This window comes from Otolemur garnettii, unplaced genomic scaffold, assembly GCF_000181295.1.
Source record: "Otolemur garnettii isolate 467f Iridium unplaced genomic scaffold, OtoGar3 scaffold00042, whole genome shotgun sequence".
Classification (NCBI taxonomy): Eukaryota; Metazoa; Chordata; class Mammalia; order Primates; family Galagidae; genus Otolemur; species Otolemur garnettii.
In genome coordinates, this window is record NW_003852437.1 from 4,758,508 (window position 1) to 4,781,983 (window position 23,476).

A 23,476-nucleotide genomic window follows, 5' to 3' on the forward strand; every position below is an offset into this window, starting at 1 on the left:
CTCTCTCCCACCAACAGGAAAAGAAATGATCCTTGCACCCCTCCCCTTTTTCCTTCCCTATCCCTTCTCTCTCACTCTTTCCACCATTTGGTTGTCTCTAAAACAGGTTCTAAGCCCAAGGTCACCCTGATCTATGTGCTCGGTGCCTCACATCTCTTTCAAAATATTAACAAAACCCCTTCCACTTCACACAATAACTATAAGCCTAAAATTCCCTCAGAAGCATCCCTTTCACATACAAATCCACCAGACAACCATCAGCAATGAAGGAGATTTGAAGGAAAGTCAGCGAGAAGTATCCTTGAGGTCCAGGTAGCCCAGAGAAGCAGAAGTGTGGCCCCTAGTCATCACCTAACAGTTAAATCTTGGGAAAATCCCCTCTGGGAGGCCTAGGCAAGTGGTTTGCTTAAGCTCATGAGTTTGAGCCCAGCCTGAGCAAGAGCAAGACCCCATCTCTATGAAAATTGAAGACCAAAAAAAACTGAGGCAAGAAGATTGCTTGAGCCCAAGAATTTGAGGTAGTGAGCTATGATGATACCACGAGACTCTACCCAGGGCAACAGAGTGAAAACTCTATCTTAAAAAAAATAAACCCATTTAAATCTTGGGAAAGCCACTTTCTTCCCCCGGAGTGAAATTCCTCAGTGAACAAGGCAAAGAGATCGGACTAATAGGTCCCTTACAGCATATTCCAGATCTAAACATCAGTGAAGATGTTTGTTACCCCAACAGACGCCCATGGTTGTAAGTGACCGTGAAGAGCAGAAGGAAGCCACTTCCTACTAAAGGTGGTTTATAAGCCAGAAAACATCGGAAAGACACCATTTCAGCTTGCAAATCTGCTCATGCTTAGCGTTCATTCAAAATTCCCCGTTCCTCGCATTTGTATTTCATTACTAGTGAGCTAAATATATTCCAAGTGTAAAATGTTGAACAGAAAACATTCCTGTAATAACTAGCAACGTGGAAAACACATGGCTGTCATGTCAGAAGAGAAACTTCCCTCAGAATATCTGGGTATTTACAATTCATAAGCACAGTGCGATGATTTAGATGATTTCTAAAGCCACAAGGCTTGTCAAGCCTGGCAGAAGTTTTGAAAATGTGAGGATAATCTTGCCTAACTGCAGCAAGAAATTGATGCTGGGAAAAGAGAGCTTAAAAAAAAAAAAAAGAAAAGAAAACTGGGGGACCAAATCACTCGCAGAAGTTTATGTGATTGCCTAAATAGTGCGATGTCTCCGATACTATCCATAAAATCTGCCAGTAAAATGATTTCTCAACTAAATCCCTCCTCATACATATTTTTCAATTTTTATACAAGTAATAAATGCACACAGTTTGGTTTTGATACAATAGTACTATAACGAAACACAGCAGGCCTGCCCAGGGCAGGCTCCCAAGGGGCCACCCCGTGTGCCCTGTGATCTGTTTTTTTCTGACAGTAGTTTACACATTTCCAAATACGAGACTTATAAAGCTCCTTCCTGACTGTAAGTCAAACATTAGAAGACTTTCTTTATATATCCACTCCTCCAATTTCTATTGAGATTTTCTTTCTGACATCATACTTTTAATTTCTAAGATCTTTTTCTTATTCTTTGAATCTCATTTTTGATCACATTCTGTTCTTGTTTCTTTTTTTTTTTTTTTTTTTTGAGACAGAGGCTCAAGCTGAGCCCTTGGGTAGAGTGCTATGGCTTCACTGCTCACAGCAACCTCCAACTCCTGGGCTCAAGCGAGTCTCCTGCCTCCGCCTCCCAAGTAGCTGGGACCACAGGCGCCCACCACAACGCCTGGCTATTTTTTGGTTGCAGCCATTATTGTTGTTTGGCGGGCCCGGGCTAGATTCGAACCCGCCACCTTAGGTGTATGTGGCTGGCGCCTTAGCCGCTTGAGCCATAGGCGCCCAGCCTCACATTCTGTTCTTGTTTCAAAGATGCTATTATTTTCCTATCTCTCTGAGGATATTATGATATTATATGACTAATATCATATAATCCATGTATATTATGTGACACATTCCTCTGTTTTCCCTAAGGTCCTCTTTCCGTTTTGCTTTGATGCAGCTCTAATGGCAAAGGCTTCCCTCAAACAGCTGCTGACTCCCGGCTGGCCCTTCCCATTTCAAAATGAGGCCTGATGGCCAGGCACCATGGCTCATGCCTGTAATCCCAGCACTTTGGGAGGCCAAGGCAGGAGGATCACTTGAGGCCAGGACTTAGAGACCAGCCTGGTCAATATAGTAAGACCCCATCCCGGGTGATGCCTGTGGCTCAAAGGAGTAGGGCGCCAGCCCCATATACCAGAGGTGGTGGGTTCAAACCCAGCCCCGCCCCCCCAAAAAAGAAAACTGCAAACAAAAGACCCCATCCCTACAAAAATAATTTATAAAATTAGCCAGGTGTGGCGGCTTGTATCTGTAGTCCCAGCTATTCAGGAGGATTGTTTGAGCCTGAGACATCAATGTGGCAGTGAGTTATAGTTGGTGCACTGCACTCCAGCCTGGGAGGCAGAGTGAGGCTCTATCTAAAAAAAAAAAAAAAAAAAAAAGGAAGCTCAAGGGTCTATAGACTTGAATGTTATCTGCCAACCACTAGTAGGCTCAAAGTACAGCAATTAATTTATATGGTATACCTATACAGTACTCCCAATAAAAGCATCCTTTAACTGGGGGCTAATAGGTGATAGGAGGCCATCTTAGTTCAGCGCTGTTAAAGCTGAATAGCACACAGTGGGTTAGTTATAGTCAACGGAAATGTATTTGACTCAAGGTTCTGCAACCTGGGAAGTCTGTGAGTATGGCACTGGCATCTGGCAAAGGCCTTCTTGCTTTGCCATCCAACAATAAAGAGAGGAAATCAAATTTGCTTTTATAACAAAGCCACTCTCAAGATAACTAACTCACTCCTCAATAATGACGTTAATGCACTGATAAGAGGGGAGCCTTCATGACCGAGTCACCTCACCTCCCAACACTGCTACACTGAGGGTTAAGTTTCCAACACATCAACGCTGAGGGACACACTCAAACCATATCAGAGGTGTACAGTTTCAGGAATTTGGGAACATCATGTTGTCACTTAACCTTCCTGATGTCAGACCAGAGCCTTGCCATCCTTTCTGGCCAGGGATCCCCAGTTCAGTTGCTCCAGAGACTATATAACCCTCTTTCCTCCTGGGCAGTTGGGGAAGAAAGGGAAAGACCTAGGAGTCTAAGGGTGCTGTTTAGAGAATGCTCAACCTAACTGTCAGCTTTTAGCTCCAAACTTCTCGCACTATCCCTGACCCAACTATAGACAGTACTGGGGTCTTGTAGTCAAAGGGTTTACAGAGTCTGTGAGGGCCACGAGGAAGCCATTGCCAAGAGCCCCACTGGGCCCTGGCGGCACTTCCCATCCCACTGTCATCTTCCCTTCCCATCCATAATTATCTGGTTTCCACTTCTGTTTGGCCACATGAGTTTATTCCTTGTTTGTTCTTTTACTATAATTACAATAGGAGGTTGACAGCAAGCAAACACAAATTGCTCTACCACTTTTAACTATCAGCTCTGCTGTCTTCAAATGACACTCAGGAGGACTGCCACTTCTAGGAGCCTGGCACTGGGTCCCACACAGGGATGGCGTGCAAACAAGACATGGTGCCCAACATCAGGCGTCCCAAGAGATGGTCTTGATAAATACGTACAGTCAAAACCGACTTTGCACAGTCATATTAGTAACATCAACTGGGACTGTCACTTAATTTTTATCTTCATGATTAGGCACAATTTGAAATTTGACTTCAATATTTAGGATATGATATACGGTGATTTCATATCTAGTTAAATTTTATGGTGCTAGCATAAAACTACTTGCTTTTACTTTCAAATGTGAAATTTTACTCTACAATTAGTAATGCAATACAGACAAATTGCAGGCTGACTTCATGTACCGAAAATCCTAAATTGCATTAGAGTTTTATTAAAGATGTCAATAAATTTTATCTCTGAAAATGTGGGTTAAAATAAATAGAGAAACCCAAAGTTCATCTATATTTACTAAAGAAAAATGTATAATTGTATCAAGAATATTAATGGGGATTTTAGGCAATGGCCTCCTCACTAGATTATAAGCTTGTGAATAAAAAAAATAAAGAATATTAGTAATGAAAGAAAAAACACCCAGTGGAAAGGTTTCCAGAACCCAAATGTTCAGCTGGCTTTGGTGACGCCTATAAGTTCTGAAAACACAGACAGCAATTTTCATTTTGGCTAAAAGAGAACACATATGTTTCTAATAGTAACATGATGAAATACAGAAATACTTTCTGAAGACCACCTTTTAGACCAGAAAGCGCTGTACAGCCGGACACCAAGATTCCCCCACCGCACCTCTGTTCTTTTTTTTTTTTGAGACTGAGTCTCACTATGTCACCCTCAGTAGAGTGCTGTGGCGTCACAGCTCACAGCAACCTCAAACTCTTGGGCTTAAGTGATTCTCTTGCCTCAGCCTCCCAAGTAGCTGAGACTACAGGCACCCACTACAAGGCCCGGCTATTTTTTTGTTGCAGTTGTTTAGCTAGCCAGGGCCAGGTTCAAACCGGCCACCCTCAGTGTATGTGGCTGGCCCCATAACCACTGTGCTACAGGCACTGAGCCCTCCCCCACCACACCTAAGGAGGGCAGAAATATCTCAAGCTAATAAGTAAGGTTCCCCAACATATTCATAAAATTGCAAGCTTTTGCCCAAATTACTTGGTTTAAAAGCTCACATACAACCAATTTGATTAAGCCCCTAGACGTCATAGAAGCTTATGAAAAATATTTTGCCCACTTTGTGATATATGCTTAATATATCACCAAAACATATTAAGCAATGAGAGGAAGTATTGAATAGGATGCTCCTTCTTCTCCCCCCCCCCGGGTTTTTTTTTTTTGAGATAGGGTCTTACTTTATTGCTGGAGTATAGTGGTGTCACCATAGCTCACTGCAGCCTCAAACTTGTCGGGCTCAAGAGATCCCCCTGCCTTAGTCTCCAGCGTACCTGGGACTACAGTCATGTGCTGCCTAGCCTGGCTAATTGGGTTTCTTATTTTTTGTAGAGACAGAGTTTCACCATGTTGCTCAGGCTGGTCTTAAACTCCTGATCTCAAGCAATCCTCTCACTCAGCCTCCCAAAGTGCTAGGATGACAGACATGAGCCACTGCACTGGCTTCTTTTATTTGCTCTATACCTGAATATCTCTGAGAAAGCTTCAGAAAAAAAATAAAGGTAATTACTCCTAAGTGACTTCAAACTTTAAAGCAAAATAAATATTAATGCTGTACACAGATTTTGGTGTAGGACTATTTAACATCCCCTACCATTCGAAACAGATTATTGCAAAAACTGGTCTTGCTTTTTTCCATCCCATCCCTAATTTGATGGAGGGAAGCTTGTTCTGGCCCTTGTTCATATGATAATTTTGTTCATTATAAAAAATCAATTAGTTTTGATGACAGGAATGGAGTTGGATGATATGAGAACATTAACAAATAATATTAACAGTATTTAATCCACCACTTAGCTAGTGGTCATCAGAATTTAACAGTCACTTAAGAAAACATGATTGATCCAATCACCAGATCTAAGAATGATGCTTCATAATTGCAAACATCTCTGTTATTTAAGCGTGGGCACAATAGACCCTGAATCGCTAGGCAAGGCAAAATAGTGCTGTTCTCCACATTTAAATAGGATTTGTCTTCTAAAAGATCAAAATCAAACCCTCTCCACATATTTCCCTATGTCTCTTTTATCCTTTTTAAAAATTATTTTATTATTATTATTTTTATTGTTTCACGTGCACTGAGGGTACAAAGAATCAGGTTACACTGTTTGCACCTGTCAGGTAAAGTCCCTCTTACAATTGGGTCCCGCCCCCCAGAGGTGAGCCACACACCATGACTCCCACCTCTCACCACTCCCTCATTTCCCTACCCACTACTTTGAATGGATGAGTTTATTCTCTTATGTAGGTTTGTATTAGGTCATCTACATACATGGCTTCGTATTAGAATTGAGTACACTGGATTCTTGCTTCTCCATCCTGTGATACTTTACTAGAAAAAATGTGTTCCCACTCTGTCCAGGTTAATACAAAAGATATAAAGTCTCCATCTTTTTTTGTTTGTTTGTTTGCTTGCTTGTTTTTGTTTTTTTGAGACAGAGTCTCACCATGTCACCCTCAGAAGAGTGCCATGGTGTCACAGCTCACAGCAACCTCAAGCTCTTGGGTTTGAGCGATTCTCTTGCCTCAGCCTCCCAAGTAGCTGGGACGACAGGAGCCCACCATAATGCCATAATGCCATAATGCATCGTCATCATTTTTAATGGCTGAATAGTATTCAAAATGAATAAATTGCTCACAGCAAAGACCTACTACAGTGGCCTGTGGAGCCCACTTTTCCTTCTCCTGGAAAGAAGGAAACTTTCCCCATTAGAATGTCAGTCTCCTTTAATGAGCCCCTGTGTGGAAAACATTTCTGAGTTGAAGTTTCTTTAACTTCCAAATTCTATTATGGAAAGATGGAAAACGTTGGTGCTAAGTCACAAAGGTGGAGAGGGTTTACTGAAATAAATTCCCGGTCCACAAAGTCGCCTGCAGCACAGCTGAGAAAAACCACTCACAAATTTGGTGGGTGGGTTAGCTGGAGTGCAGGTTCACAGATGAGAGAAGGTACCTCCATCGGATGTGCTCCAGGGATGCTCGCCAATGAGGTGCCCCCCACGAGGAGTCAATGAGCTCACTTGTCACACAAACACCCAGGCAAATAAAATCTTTATTTAACAAACAAAAACAGCCCAATCCCAAATAAACATCCACATGTTTAAGCAACAGAAACTAGTGTCCTTTTTTTTTTTTTGAGACAGAGATTCACTTTATTGCCCTCGGTAAAGTGCTACGGCATCATAGGTCACTGCAGCCTCAAACTCTTGGGCTCAAGTGATTCTCTTGCCTCAGCCTCCTGAGAAGCTGGGACTACAGGTGCCCACCACAATGCCTGGCTATTTTTAGAGATGGGGTCTTGCTCTTACTCAGGCTGCTCTGGAACTCCTGAGCTCAAGTGATCCACCCACCTCGGCCTCTCAGAGTGCTAGGATTACATGCGTGAGCCATGTGCCCAGGCCAAGTATTACAAATTTAATAGTTTTATCTGTTCTTAAAATGTATATACATTTTGGGGGCACCCTCTGTATACACACTATGGATGTATATGGGGGTGTGTGTAAAATAAGAGTAGAAAGGTTAAATCATGGTTGGCATAAGGAATGTTCAAAAACGAGTAATTACTAAGCCAGGTGCAGTGGCTCATGCCCGTAGTAATGTAGTAATGAGAAGTATGGCAGTAATTAATGGATTTTTTTCTTTTCTTTTTTTGGGGGGTGAGACAGAGTTTCTTTTTGGGGGGGTGAGACACTTCAAAACTGTGGGAGGCCTAAGTGGGTGGATTACTGGAGTTTAGGAGTTTGAGAGCAGCCTGAGCCAGAGTGTGACCCCATCCCTACTAAAAATAGGGTGCCCAGTTACTCAGGAGGCTGAGCAACAGGACTGACTGAGCCCAAGAGTGTGAGGTCGCTGTGAGCTATGACACCAGAGAACTCTACCCAGGGTGACGGCATAAGACTCTGTCTCACCCCCCAAAAAAAGAAAAGAAAAAAACCCATTAATTATTGCCATACTTCTCATTACTACATTACTTCAGATACATCAAATTACTTCATGTGGTGTTTCAGGTTAAAATTAAGCAAACACCAAAACATGTGCGAGTGTGTTAGTGATGACACTGAAAGTCATCAGCCGATTCCAAGCTAGGGCGCCCTTACAGCGGCTACCACACGACAGGCTTGTTTGCAGCCCCCATGCCGGCCTCATTAGCAAGAAAGGGCAGTCAGTCGATCTGGTAAACAAAGCAGAGCAGAATTTCAGGAGTTGTAAAGCACTTAATAGATGTGAAAAAGCAGACTCAGGTGGATCCATCTTCCCATTAGTAAATGAGGCATGAGCTAGCTGCTAGCTGTCATCATCAGAGGCTCGGACTGAAAAGTAAGTGAGTGGCACTAAATTTTTTGGCTAATGTTTTGACCTCTGTCATCTCACCTATTAGAAACTGTTCTTTGTTCCAGAATCCCTCATCTCCTTAGATCTCAGTTCTCTGTAGTCCCCCGACTTCCTACTTGGTGAGATCTAACTGGAGATCTAATTGTGTGCGTCCGAGCATCAGGCACATTTCAATCAGTTTATAATTTATTATTTCATAACAATTATTTTCTATAATTATCATTATTTACGATATGCACAAAAGCAAAATTCCAGTGGGTGGGATCCTGGGTCAGAGTCCATTCAGCCAGACCTGACAACCTGTGTTAGGAGATGTCCCCTAACCCAGGGGTCAGGAGATATCCCCTAACCCAGGTGTTGTGTCACCATCAACAGCCAGCAACAAATCAAGAGAAAATACAGCAAGGATGGGAAGGGAGGCTAGGAGTGAAGAAAGGAAATGACAATATAATAATGACAGTGGGGCGGCACCTATGGCTCAGTGGGTAGGGCGCCGGTCCCATATACCAAGGGTGGTGGGTTCAAACCCGGCTCCAGCCAAACTGCAACAACAACAACAACAAAAAATAGCCGAGCATTGTGGCAGCACCTGTGGTCCCAGCTACTTGGGAGGCTGAGGCAGGAGAATCGCCTAAGCCCAGGAGCTGGAGGTTGCTGTGGGCTGTGACACCACGGCACTCTACCAAGGGCAATAAAAGGCAATAAAAAAAATAAAATAAAATAAAAAATAATGACAGTGACAAAAGCAACAGCCTCTTAACGACATTAGCCAAACTCGCTGAGCTCACATCATCTTAAAACTACAGAATCGTTATTTTTATTCCACCGAGTCCCCAGAATTTGTAGCTTTAAAATGTACCTTACATAACTTGGGACCAAACCTTGAAGACAGATGCACACAATGTTTCAAATAAATCTTACCGCATACAAAATTCCACAAGAAAATGTACTAGGCTCCCTCAGGTACAGATGTGACCATGAAGAGGGGAGCAGAAGGGCGTTCATCACCCGAGTCAGTCGGAGCAACAATCATCTAAACCCCTCGGACCAAGCAAATGTCTCATAAAGCAATGTAAGTCATTTTATCAACAAATCCTTAATTGCCAAGGTCTCTGGCAAAATGCAACACAAGAGTAGAAAAATTCTGGCATGTCCCAAAATAGCACTTCCAAGGAAAATGCCAGGCCCACAACTTAGCAGCCTGTTGGGCAGACACACCTCCCAGGGCTGAAACATTGAAAGGGTGAAATTCATGTGGCTTCACTTGTCAAAATATGAAAGGAATAATGAGGGAAAAATAAACTAAATATTATAAAAATCAACTTTAATTCAAACAATTTTTAAGCAAGTTTGTCTTTTTTTCAATAGACATTATAAGAGAATTAAACTAAGCAATGTCTTATTTCTTGGCACCCTCCACATCAGTGGTTCTCAACCTTCCTAATGCCTCGGCCCTTTAATACAATCCCTGTGGGTCGCAACTCACAGGTTGAGAACCGCTGCTCTAGTTGAACATAAAAGAGTAAAAAAAAAGAAATCTAATGAAGGAAAACTTTTCCTTAAAGAATTAGAAGTCATAGGGAAAGCCACAGCACTCATCCTTAGCAGTGCCACTGGGCAGGCTCTCAACATGTGCCAGGTATTCTCAGGGTATAATACAGAGCCCCCCCCCCATAAAAAAGAATCCTAAAAGTATAATACTTAAGCCAAAAAGTGAAACTCAGCAAAAAGATAATAGGTCAAAAAAACAGTGAAAGGCATAGTCTTGAGGTTGTCTAAAGAAAACAATCTCATCTGGAAACTATTTCCAGGAAGGGGAAGGAAGACAGCAAGCTTAGGTTAAGATGAAACGTATCTACAACAATGGGGAAAGGGCCCATGAGATCTGATCAAATTTCAAAGGGTTCTTTTGACAGGAAAGTCTGAGAACTATTTTTAAAACTTAATGTATGGGGTGGCACCTGTGGCTCAAAGGAGTAGGGCACTGGCCTCATAGGCCAGAGGTGGCAGGTTCAAACCCAGCCCCGGGCAAAAACTCAAAAAAAAACTTAATCTATGAAAGAAAACCAAGAGAGGGCACCATCCTCATATTAATATTACAAAATTTGATAATTTATCAAGATAATCAGATTAGAAAGCTTAGATTTGTTCCTGGATTAAGGTGAATCCCTGGAGAACCTCCTCCCAGCCCTATTTTTCTTTTCATGAATTTATTTATGTATTTGCACCTGGCTTATCATACAAGCTGCCACAAATGAGAGTTCTCTGAATCTAAATATCACTCGTAGCTGGAGAGACAGCTTTGTCCGCATCATTCACTGTCCTATTTATGAGGTTCTAGGGGAAAGGGACGTTGGGGCCCCAAGGTAAATGTACCTCATTTTAGCAAATGTATTTTTGAAACTTTATGGATCACATCACTCTCATAACTAACCATTTTCCTATTGCTTTGCCTAATACGAAATCTTGAGACCAACTTGCACCTGAAGTTTAACAAGCAGTTTCTGTAGCCTGTCTGCTTTTGGAGAGACTTATCTTACTAATCATTTCTTTGCCTCTGTACATTTTTGTGGATTTTTTCCCCCAAATCCTATTTCCTCTATGACTTTCTATAAAAGTTCAGAATTAGACGGAGTGTAAGTCTTTTACCTATGACCAAAACACCTACTGTCAGTACTAAGAACACAGGCACATCCCTACAAAACAGAAACAATTATCTTCCCTATGGAATTACTGTAGGGAGTAAATGAAACAGTACATTTAAAAGGGCCCCAGCATGCACACACACTTAGTTCTCTACCTCCCTCTACTTTTTCAGGAAATATTTTCTCCCTCTAAAATGAATTTCCCACACGTGCTCCAGATTAGCAAGCAATCAATTCATTCACACTTTGCTAGCTTTTATGGTGTAACTAACTGGATACAATTTTAAAAGTTAATGTATATCCAGGTACTTCCTATAAAAAACATTGACTTTGGCTAAGACTCCTCAACCCATACATTATGTAAAGTAAAAGTTTAACAGATTATGTTTAATTTTAAATAAACACAATGTAAATGAAGATACTGCTAAGAAAGCGATTGTTATACTAACATATTTACCCAGACCTTCTAATTTCCGAGACTTTTTTTATGACCATGTATCCCAACTCAAATGGCACCAAAACTGAACTTGCTGGGACCTGAATAACAGCTGCCAATTGCCTCATATGTCCAAATAGAGACATATGTATCAGTCTGGCTGGGTTTGAACCCACCACCTCTGGCATATGGGGCCGGCACCCTACCCTTTTCAGCTGCAAGTGGCGCCCAGTCTATCTGCTTTTTAATACAACCAACAAAAGATGAGAAGGCAGCCCAAATGAAGCAACAGGAGAAATACTCCTACATCCTGAAATGCCCTGGCTGTCTCTTCCACTTCAGAAGAGGAAGTGAGTCACAGGGGACAGTCCTAACTGGTTCAGCAATGAAGCCTTGAACCCCCAACTCTCAAGAGGACCTTCAGCAGGCCACAGTGCCATGGTGTCTTCATCTGATGCATGGTAGTCACAGCAATTCCACCAGATCATCACCAACTAATCCAAAAATCCTAACATGTATAAAGTGCTTTTCAGGTAAATTCGTACTCATGCCAAGCTGTCTCAAGTCTGCCCTCTGCACAGATACACCAGGCCAAGGTGGCACCTGAGGCTGAAATCCAGCCTCACAGTGGCACGGAGGAGGGCATAAAGGCCCAGATGACTAAGGAGAGTATGCACTGACTATGTCTCTCCAGAGGGGCTGCCTTTGTCCAACTGCCCACCCAAAGGGGCTGCCTTGGCCTGAGGCAAAACACTGCCTGGCAGCAGCACTAACATGTGCTATGTGAGAATAAGAAATGGGGTTTGGAATCGGGTCCTGCCCACCTAGCGTCAGAACCTCAGCTGATGGCCAGTTCCCCCTTCCCTGACCTCTTCTATCCACACCGAGCACCTGAACCTTTCCTCCATTATTCCCTACAACTCACCCCAGTGCCGCCCACACTGCCATCAGACCCTGCAGCAGCGCCTGACCTACTGCCCCCATCAGGCCTGGAGGAGCAGCCAGAGAGCTGCGGGCGGGAGGATGAGCCACAGGCCGGGCCACAGACCTCGCTGGTGGAACTTGCAGCATTCTCTTAAGAAGCAGTGTTACAAAGGATGACTCCATCCTTTTCGCTGCTATAATGTCTTTCAGCTACCATTAAATGTGCAATCGGATCTTGCAGGCCAGCTTATGTTCCAATGTCCCCAACAAGACAATTAGAAATTCTTTATAGCCCAGTAAGTACCCAGGCCTGGGGGTCCTGGGCTCTGTGTGCAGGAAGCACCTTCTCTTAATCTTGGGCAAGCCATTCAACCTCACTAAACTAGTCTCCTTCTCTGTAAAAACAAAATAAAAAAACTAAGATACCTTCCTCCTAGGTCTGCTGTGAGCACTCACAAAGCAATACACATCAAGTGACACAGAATAAACACAGAGAAAACAGTCACCATTCCAGGTGCACAATCCTTATCCCCAATGCCAGGATCTGAAAAGCTCTGGAAACCAAAAAGGGTTTTGTTCATAAGCCATTTGGCAGCAAACATGAGCGAACTGACCTGAAACGACTTACAACCTTGTTTCTGTTTCACTTAGTGTAAGTATTCATACATTTTGCTGCAGAGATCTTAATATATTTGATTATAGGGTGCTGTCCCAAACTGCTCTGAAAGCCCTGCATGATATATGGACTATAAGGCATCTGAAAGGGAATAAAGAAAATTATAAATTCTGAAATACATCCGGTCCCAAGGATCTGCATAGGGCATTGAGAGTTCATCATAACCCACCCCCAGATTGAAGTTTCACATGTTGGAGATTCAACTACAATTCCCATCAGCCAGTTGTCATGATCCCTGAGCACAGGAGTGGCTCAGCCCCGGATAGGTTAGAATCTGTCTGGGTCCAGTTGGCCAGTCACAGGAGGGGGGCCCACAGGCTGGGCAGACAGAGAACGTGGATGCCAGGTCCACACCAGGACTCCACTTGCTCTCGGAAGATGCAAGCCATTAAGCACATTCTTAGGACTTGCGTAGTTACATTTTTTCCCCTAGATTTTCAAAGTGAATCTTAGTTTTCATTCCCAACCCTGGCTCCCTCTAGTCTGGGCACACTGCCATGGAATCACAAGGGCCACTCAGAAGTAGTTTTTTCTTTTTTTAAAACTGCTGGAAACATTAAGCTAAATGAGTGAATATACTCCAGCCTCCCTGCCCGTACCCTCCCTACCCTTACCGTGCATTAAAATGGTCCCCCATTTCATCTTAGATACATTTCATCTACTCCTAATGGACTAAGGACATAACATGCATATTGTAAATGACAAGAACAAATGCTAGTGAAGCAGAAGCATGAGGAAAGTGGAAAATTTTAACAGCTGAATCAAGTTAATGTTTCTGTGTGTAGCATCACCCTTAGACCTAGACGAGAGAGGATCCTGCTTTAATACCTGCCTTCTAGAGGGTATTACTCTTTCCATGGCATAGAGAGATCAGAGGACCAAGGGGACAAGCATGCCCAGAGCCATGTGGCTCCTTCTAAGGCATAGTCTAGAGATTCAGGACCCCAATAATCCCACTCCAATGAATGCTGAGCTCACTTGCCAAGGGTGCACCACACACACCACTCTGTTTGCAAGTAGGGTAGGGAGGGGGACCATGGACACTTGGCCAAGTGACCACAAACTTGGGTGCAAAGCCCTTCTCAGTGCAGAATGAAGCTGGCCTGAGCAGACCAAGAGGAAAATCTGCAAGGTGGCCAATGCCAGTGCTCCCTGCCACTGTGTCCTGGCACAGAACTCTGAGCAACTGGAGAATTCCAAACTCAAACCTGGTCCACCAAATTGGTGTAAGAGTGTATTTGTAATTATCCATTCCCCCTTCTTTTCTCCCCTTGGCTTTTTTTAGTATCAGAAATCTGTCATCTTCCCCATCCTCCCCAGTTTGAGCTTAGTACACAGCTGCTCACCACAGACCACATTTCTCAACCTCCCTTAGCAGAAGCCATGTGGCTAAGGTGCAACAGGGAGATGTAAAAAAAAATCATGAATGCAACCTCTGGGTCACATCCTTTAAGAAGAAAATTGCTTATTTTTTACTTCTCTTTCCTTAGACAGGAACTTGGACATATCATTGAGGAGAGGGCCTCAACCAAGAAGCTGAGACAACACTTGGAATGGCAGAAAAACAAGACAGAAGGAAGCAGGATCCCTGAGAGACCATGTAGAGCAGAGCCACCCACCGGCACCCTATGCCACCCACCAACTCTGAACTATGAAGTGAAAGAGATAAATGCCAATCCTCTTCAAGACACTATATTTTGAGGTTTCTTTAGTACACTAGTGTAGCTTCTCTCTAACTAACACATTTGCAAATGATCTAAATAAACTAAAATAAATTAGTTGTGTGAGTCAACTATGGTGATCCCAGCCAAAAGAATATGGTGTCAAGCCTCAACAAGTAAGATAAAATAAAACAAAATGGGGGAGGAGAGATGTTGCATGATGCAGTTATTTTTTCTGTTCTTTCTTTCTTTCTTGAGACAGAATCTCTCTCTGTTGCCCCAGGCTGGAGTGCCATGGCATCACGGCTCACAGCAACCTCCAACTCCTGGGTTCAAGTGATCCTTTTTGCCTCAGCCTCCTGAGTACCTGGGACTACAGACACCTGCCATACTCCTGACTAGTTTTTCTATTCTTAGGAAAAAAAAAGAAAGACCAAGAGTCTCACTCTTGCTCAGGGTGGTCTTGAACTCCTTCCTGAGTTCAAGCAGTCCACCCACCTCAGCCTCCCAAAGTATAAGTATTACAGGTGTGAGCCACTGCACCTGGCCCAGAGTTATTTTTTCAAAAATCCTACCAGAAAAACATATATATAATATATAAACACAGAAGGGAAAAAAAAAAGAATTCCACATAAGAATGAACCATGAAAATTCTTAGTCTAATCTATCCTAGAATATCTTCCTATTAAATAAAAAGCAAAACATATTCTTCTTAGTAAAGTATCTCAAGAATGGAATAAAAAGTATCCAATGTACTCAGCCCTATAAAACCAATTTATAGCTTTCATATGAAAACTATAACCCAATTATAGTCCAAGAATATGGGGAAAGGGGAGAGGGAGGGGAGGGGAGGGGGGAGGATGGGTGGAGGGAGGGTGATTGGTGGGACCACACTACGGTGCATCTTATAAGGGTACACGTGAAATTTACTAACGTAGAATATAAACATCTTAACACAATAACTAAGAAAATGTCATGAAGGCTATGTTAACCAGTTTGATGAAAATATTCCAAATTGTATATAAAACCAGCACATTGTACCCCATGATTGCATTAATGCACACAGCTATGATTTAATTAAAAAAATTAAAAAATGAAAAAGCAAAATTCTAGATTATATTTAATATATAAAAACAAATTTTGCTACTACACTATGATTAAAACTATTTTTAACGTGGTTATTTAAAAAGATTGGAAAGAAATACACCCATGTTGTAATAACATTTGTTGGTATTATTATGCACACTGAGGTTTATAATTTGTTTATGTATATATTAAGTTTTATAACAGCACAAGAAAGTTAAGTGCTATCCCTTCTTTATTGATAAGAAACCTGAGACGCAGAGCAGCTAAGTAATCTGCCCAAGGTCACACAGCTAGTAGGTGGCATGCTTAGATTCAAACCTGAAACACTCCCTAAAATACATCTATAGGAGAGTGCTAATAAAAATTTTAAACCCTGTGGGATTTTCCTTATTCTTCTTTTAAACTATTATGTACAATAATACTATCATGCCATGCCTGATAGATCCTCCCATCTAGAGATACAATGCCTCTCCCCAATGCCATCACACAGCCTGTATTTCTATAAACCCAACCAACAGCAATATTGCTGGTAAGAATCCAAGCGTGTAAAATATCTGGGAAGATCACAAGATCAGTGCAGACAAAACCGAAACTACTGTGAGGAGGAAGAAAGTAATAGAACATCACCCTTTATGACCACAGCTTTCACAAGTAAGCATTAACCATTTGGTGCTCTGCAGCTTATAAGGCCATCAGTGCGAGGTCATGAGAGCCACACTCCTTACCTTACAAACGAATCAATTAATTGGCCAGAGAGACTTGAGTGACTTACTCAAGGTCACAGAGCTGATTATTTGCTGAGCCAAAACTAGAATCCAGCTCCTCTCTGAGATTAAGGTAAGCTCTTTCATTTTAAGATTGTCTAGAATTTCACAACCAAAGCAATGATTTTTTAATTGTGTTTCCAAAACCGGAGGAATCCTCAGGAGCCTGAAGGGGGCCACCCATCCCCCAGGCCCATGCTCTGAAATGCTGCTAGGAGAAAGCCACAAAATGCACCACCATCGCAGAACTGTTTGCAAGGGTGCAATACTAACATAGGATGATAACAGTGGGGGGACTAGAGGTGGGATAGACGGGAACTCTCTGTACTATCCTCAAAATATTTCTGTATGTCTAAGACTATTCTAAAATAAAAATTGTACTTAAAACAATTTTTAGGAAGTTTGCAGAAAGACTTCCGAGGCAAAAAAAATATGAATAAAAACCATACAACAAAGTGAAGTATTCACATCCTTCCTTTCAAGTACCCCGTATGAGGGCCCTTTTGGAGTGTGGAGTAACCTGAAGGAAGCTTCCGAAGCCAGAACTCATCTCGCAGGAAAACTATCACCATCATTTCATTAAATGGGCATTTTCATGCCAAATATAAACTTAATATAATGACAGAATAAAAGATGATCTTGGAAAAGGAAAGGCAGTTGGCAACCACACACTGACATATATCAACATTGCACTGACCTCAGTCTTCTCATTTCATGTCTAACTGTTAAAAACAATTTAAGCGATCTGTCGTCAGCACTGGAAACATAAAGGCTAATACAGAGTGAATCAATCAGGACAATAAAACTACATCAAAGCCTTAAACTGATGTTTTTGTCGGGGATTATACATTTTGTAATTTTAAAGTTACAACTCAGATGGATTCCATTGTGAAAGCTACTTATGTAGCAGCATTATTTAATAGCAAAAAAATCAAAACCATTTACTGATGGCGAGTTTATTAAGCAATGCATGGAGGGCATGGTGTATATAATTTGCCCTGAAAAAAAGGAAGCTATTTCTAAAATCAGTTTGTCACGCCCACCAGTCTATAACCTGGCAAATTGAAGAAAGTGGAAAATCTATCAAAAGAAGTTTAGAAAGTAAAACTGCTAATTTTAAATGTTATGCTTTGGTGGTGGATGCTAACACTGATACTAAAAATACAGCTGCACCTGCCATTTGTATCAGAGGTATAGATGACAAATACGATGTCACTGAAGAAACGGCTTCCTTAGTGCCATTAAAAGGCACAACTAAATCAAGAGATTTACACAAAGCAGTAAAAAAATATCTTTTGGGGGGCTGGGCATGGTGGCTCACACCTGTAATTCTAGCAATCTGGGAGGCCGAGATGGCCAGATTGCTTGAGCTCAGGAGTTCAAGACCAGCATGAGCAAGAGCAAGACTGCGTATCTAAAAGATAGCCAGGTGTTGCGGCAGGTGCTTATAGTCCCAGCTACTTGGGAGGATGAGGCAAGAGGATTGCTTGAGCCCAGGAGTTTGAGGTTACTCTGAGCTATGATGCCATGGACCTCTACCCAGAGAGACAAAGTGAGACTCAAAATAAAACATAAAAAAATAAAGAAGTTCTTTGTCCATTGTCAACATATCAGGTATAGACACGGATGATAGCAAGTAGAAGAGACTTCCAAAATTAATAGAACACAATGCAATTGCCTACTAAACCTCACATTTGATGAAGTACCATTACATAACACATCAAGAAAATTTATGTGCACACACTTTAAAAAGTGGATAACATCATTCAAATCGTCACCAAGACTGTGAATTTCCTAAGGGCAAACAGACTGCATTATCGCCAATTCCAGAAATCCCTTAAAAGTACTGATGTTGACTATGGCAACCTCATTTACTTTTCAGAAGTAAGATGGCTCAGACAAGGCCAAATGTTGAAAAGGTTTTATGGTTTGCAACATGTTATCAAGTTGCTTATAGTATCAAAAACCAAATTTATGCCAGAACTTGATGATGAAAACTGGCTTCCAGATTTAGTATTTTTAGTGGGTGTAACCACTCATTTAAATGAGTTAAACATGCGTCTTCAAGGTGAAAACCAGCATAACAATATAATGTTTCAAACCATAATAGCACTCCAAAGGAAACTTGAAGTTACGGCAAACAATCTGATGCCTTTTGACACGCTGGCTACACGCAGTCCTATGAACATCCCTGTGAGCATCAAAAAACATGCAGCCTTGCTTTCCAATTTGATACAAAAAGCTGAAAACAAATTTTAAGATTTCTGGGAAAATAGTCAATATTTTGGTGCATTTGTGACTCCCTTTTCAATCACCATGAATATGTTACCTGCCAATTTTCAGCTGGAATGGGAGAGCTGCAATCTGACATTCAACAGAAAGAAAAATTGACCATGTGTCTTCACTGGCCTTTGATAGGTCCTATTATCCCAAGACGAATATCCCTCACTTCAAAATTACAACTTATTGGGCGGCACCTGTGGCTCAAGGAGTAGGGTGCTGGCCCCATATACCAGAGATGGTCGGTTCAAACTGGGCCCCAGCCAAAGAAAAAAAAAATGCAAAAAAATTACACCTTATTCATGTCATCACTTTTTGGCAGCACCCACATTCGTGAGCAACTATTTTCAAGAATAAAGCACATTAAGAGTAAAATTAGAATCAAGATATCTGATAGCACCTTGAGAACTCACTGAGAATTGCAACAACTTTCATTGAACGAGATATTGATGCATTAGTTTCTCAAATACAAGGTCAAATATTCCTCTAGTTTTATGTCGCCTACTTTTCTCTTACTTTTATAACATAAAATATTTTTAAAAGATGTTTTATTTGGGCAGAGCCTATGGCTCAAAGGAGTAAGGCACTGACCCCATATACCAGAAGTGGTGGGTTCAAAACCTGGACTCAGCCAAAAACTGCACATAAAAGATGTTTTATTATACATACACATATATATACTTCCTGTATTAGTGATTGAAACCTTTGGACCTGATCGATGATTTTTAAAAGACTCTCTGAGCAGGCTGCTGCATAATTAGGATTATCATGTGAGGACTTTATGTTTATCTGTGGTGATAGATATCATAAAAATTATGCAAGGACTCTTTTTTTTTTTTTGCTTGTCAGCTTTCATTAATGTTTGTGCATTTACTGTGTGACCCTAGACAACTCTTCTTTCAATCTGGCCCATAAGGTTGGACACCCCTGTGTAAGGTCTTCAGCTTTTATTATAAGTAGAATGTGGATACTTAAAGAGTGATCTTATATGCTTCTGTTTTGAAAAGGATGCTTCTTTATTTTTTATTTATTTATTTGTTTTTTTGGCCAGGACTTGGTTTGAACCCGCCACCTCTGGCATATGGGGCCAGTTCTCTACCCTTTTGAGCCACAGGCACTGCACGAAAAGGATGTTTCTAATGCAGGTTCAGACCAGCCTCCATGGGCCAACGGGGAGGGAGACCAGAAGAAGAAACTAATGCATCGATATCTGGGTCTATGAAGTCACTGCAGAAATCCAGGAAATTGCAATGGTGCCCAGAGCAGGGCGGCAGCAGTGGTGATGGTAAAGCAGCATCAGATTCTGTACAAACGGTATTGGGAAAATGCAGCCGGCAGGATTTGCTGATGGGTTGGAATGTGGGTATAAGCGAAGGAAAGGACTAAAATGATGGCTTGAGGGTCTGAGCAACTGAAGAATCAGAGAGCCTGTCTCTGAGATAGGCAAGACCACGGGATCAAATGTGGGATGAGAGGAGAGGAGTTCAGATTTTCACATTTGAACACATGGGTGGAGATGTCAAGCGGAAATTGGAAATAGAAGTATGTAGTTCAAGGGCAGATGTCTGGGAGACAGAGAGAAATGTGAGTCCACCATTCAGACAATATTTAGAACCAGGAGACTGGTGAGGTAACAAAAGCAGTGAGCGGTGACAGGCAGCAAGTCCAAGGACAGCGTCCTGGGCCCTCCAGTGTTAAGACAGGGAACCCAGGAGCACATATGGTGTCCTGGAAGCCAAGGTTAGACAGCGTGTCCTGGAAGAGGGAGTGATCACGGGGGTGATACTACTCAAAGATGGAGCAAGACAGGGCCTGAGCACTGACCACAGGAGTGAGCAGCATGAGGTCACTAGTCACATGTGCTAAGAGCGGTTAGTGGACTGGGGCAAGGGGCAATGCCTGATGTGAGTGGTTTTAAGAAAGAATGAAAGGGAAGGAATTGCAATTGTTGTGATATAAAATCGTTGAGAAACTCTTCATAATGTAAGCAGAGGCTTGGGGTGGAACAAGAGAGACAGCTGGGATGAGAGTGAAGTTTGTCAACGGGAAAAGAAATAGTACCATGTTGTATGCTGATGGAAGGGATCCACGCAAGGGGAAACAGGAGGGCTGCAGAAGAGAGAAGGCAGAGGTCCTTGAGTAAGTAAAAGAAGGTGGGAACTTCCTACACAGTGGGGGTGGCCATGGCAATTTCTGGATGAAGATAGATGCGTGGTAGGAGATAGATGTGGTGTTGGAACTTGCAGATTCTTCCTCAGTTTGCTTTAATTTTCTTAGGAAGTCATCAGCTGAGAGTCAGGATGGAGAAGAAGTTGTGACTATTTCAGGAGAGAGGAAACAGTATGAAATAATTATCTAGGACAATGGGAGTGACCGCCAAGCCCTGTGATCATGAGCGGTCCTCAGATCAGGAGTTTGGGTTGTGTGTTTTATTCTAGCCATGTTCTCCTGCATGGGGGCTGGTGCATTGCAGATGAAGAGTCAGATTTCACCAGGTGGGATGTGACACTGCTGTGATGGAACAGGGACAACAGAGTAACTGAAGGCATGTGCAAGGAGTGACTGTGGCTGACCATGGAATCTAAGAGCCACGAGAGGACAGGAGGACAGAGGTAACAGCAAGGTAACGGCTGCAGCATCAATGGCTTCGAGACCCTGGTAGAGTCACAGGTGCTGGAGTTAGAGGAGGGAGTGAGCTAGAAGTATAACACACAGTGGGTAGAAAGTTGGGCCCCTAAAATCCAGATTATGGAGAGGCTGCATCATAAATGAAGATGTGGTCAAGGCCAGGATATAACCACAGGAGTGGAGGACATGATCACGAAAAAGAAGTTCAGGAAATTAAGAGGATAGAGTTTTGGAAGGATTAACTGCATCTACCTTGAAATCACTGAAACAAGAGTAATTTTTGGAGAACATGACAGTGACCTAGAAACTAAACTCACTCAGAGATGAGAGGGAGTGACAGGAGGAGAGAGTGATGTCTCACAACTGAGGCTGAGTGGGTGGTGCAACACAATGGCATGAGATCGGAGGTGGGGGACATGGTCTGGACGCAGAATGACCAGCCAGGGCCACTAAGTCCCCCTCTCTGGCGACAGGAGAGGGCTGGGAACAAAGAGGCCACATGCAAGGCGGTCACAACTAACATACAGACATTTTAACCAAGAAATTTTCTTTGATGTCAGAAAAGACGACGCACTGCCGTACCCACCCCACCTGAGCTTGATGGAGCATAAATTCCATTAATTAAAAAGAAAAAAAGCTGAGCCAGACTGTTAATTAGTAATCTATGTCTGATTATTTGCCACTTTTAGCAACAAAAGGGAAAGATTCATCAACAAATAAAAATTCATTATATGCAAAACTGGGTCAAACAGTATCAGAAATGTTGCCCTTCAAACTTTGTATCCACTCACCCTAATTCTAGCAATCAGACCTTTTCTTTGAATGGCTCTGAGACAGCAGAGGCGAAATAAAACCCAGAATCTGAGTTCCAGCGATGCCCCAAACTCATGCCAGAGTTCTGGACTGCTAATTTAATTTCCATCAGAAAAGACAGAGACGGCTCGGCGCCTGTGGCTCAAGCGGCTAAGGCGCCAGCCACATACACCTAAGGTGGCGGGTTCGAATCCAGCCCGGACCCGCCAAACAACAATAATGGCTGCAACCAAAAAAATAGCCGGGCGTTGTGACGTGCGCCTGTGGTCCCAGCTACTTGGGAGGCAGAGGCAGGAGACTCACTTGAGCCCAGGAGTTGGAGGTTGCTGTGAGCAGTGAAGCCATAGCACTCTGCCCAGGGGGACAGCTTAAGGCTCTGTCTCAAAAAAAAAAAAAAAGAAAAGACAGAGACACCATGAAGACACAACCCTAATAATATGTCACTTTTCCCATGATAAGAAATAACTTTTCAGAAGGTCATAGGTCTCCTTTGAGAATGAAAAAATGAGGAACTTTTTCCCCCAGAAAATATGCAGACGCACAAGAATAAAAATTTGTGTATATACTGCAAGTATTTATTGATAATGATATCGTCTCTTCTCCCTCCTCAGGCCTCCAACGAGGTTAGCTAAAGTAATCTCTGCAAGGCAGCTCCCTGTGCCTCTGGGAGATAAACATCGTCCCTAACAAAGGGGCCAATATCTGCTGGCAATATGAAAAATCAAAAACCATTTCCTTATTCCTCATCTTAATCACTGTCATCATCAACCATCTTTCAGATTCTCCCCTCCAGATGTTCACTCCTAGGGTCAAAAATCTCAGAAAAAGCAAAGAAAAATAAAATACGCAATAAAGTTCTTGAAGAAATTTTCATAATATCTTTAAAAGAGCTCAACAAATATCTGAGAAGAGTAGTCAAGATTCCAGCTGCCAAGTCTTAAGGACTGACCCTAGCCCAAGCCATTCTTATCCAGGTATGTAGGAGGTAACATACATATGTGAAAATATATATATGTCTGTCTGCATTTTTCCTAGACATCTCATCAGCAGCTCAAACTCACTCTAGAACTTCACTCGCAATCCCGTGTCCATTACCTGCCCCACAAAACCTTGACAGAAAGGCCTCACCTGTCAGTGCTGAAGCCAAGAACCAGGCTTCTGCCTCTCCATCTCATCCATCCCCTGTGACCACCACCGTGTCCAATCAGCTTCATCTTCCACCTAAAGCTTTCGACTCTCTCGTCTCCTCCTTCACAGCTACCCAACCTTAACATCGGTCTGCAATGTCTCTTACCCTTCAGCCATGACAGCCACTCAACAGTCCTCCGGGACCCCAGCCTTGCACCAACCAGCACCGGATCCACGCCACCCACGCTGCAGCTAGAGCAAGTCTAACACGATCGTCCCTCCATTTAAACCCTTTCAGAAGCAGCAAGGCCTTCAAAACCATGAGCAGGAGAGAGGAAGGCCCCTCCAG

At 42.5% G+C, this 23,476-nt stretch overlaps 1 protein-coding gene across 1 annotated transcript in view; it reads right to left on the minus strand.

Annotated features, from left to right (window-relative positions):
* UTRN (utrophin) overlaps nucleotides 1-23,476 on the minus strand; it is a 513,062-nt gene that overhangs the window by 467,883 nt on the left and 21,703 nt on the right. The window lies entirely within an intron of this gene.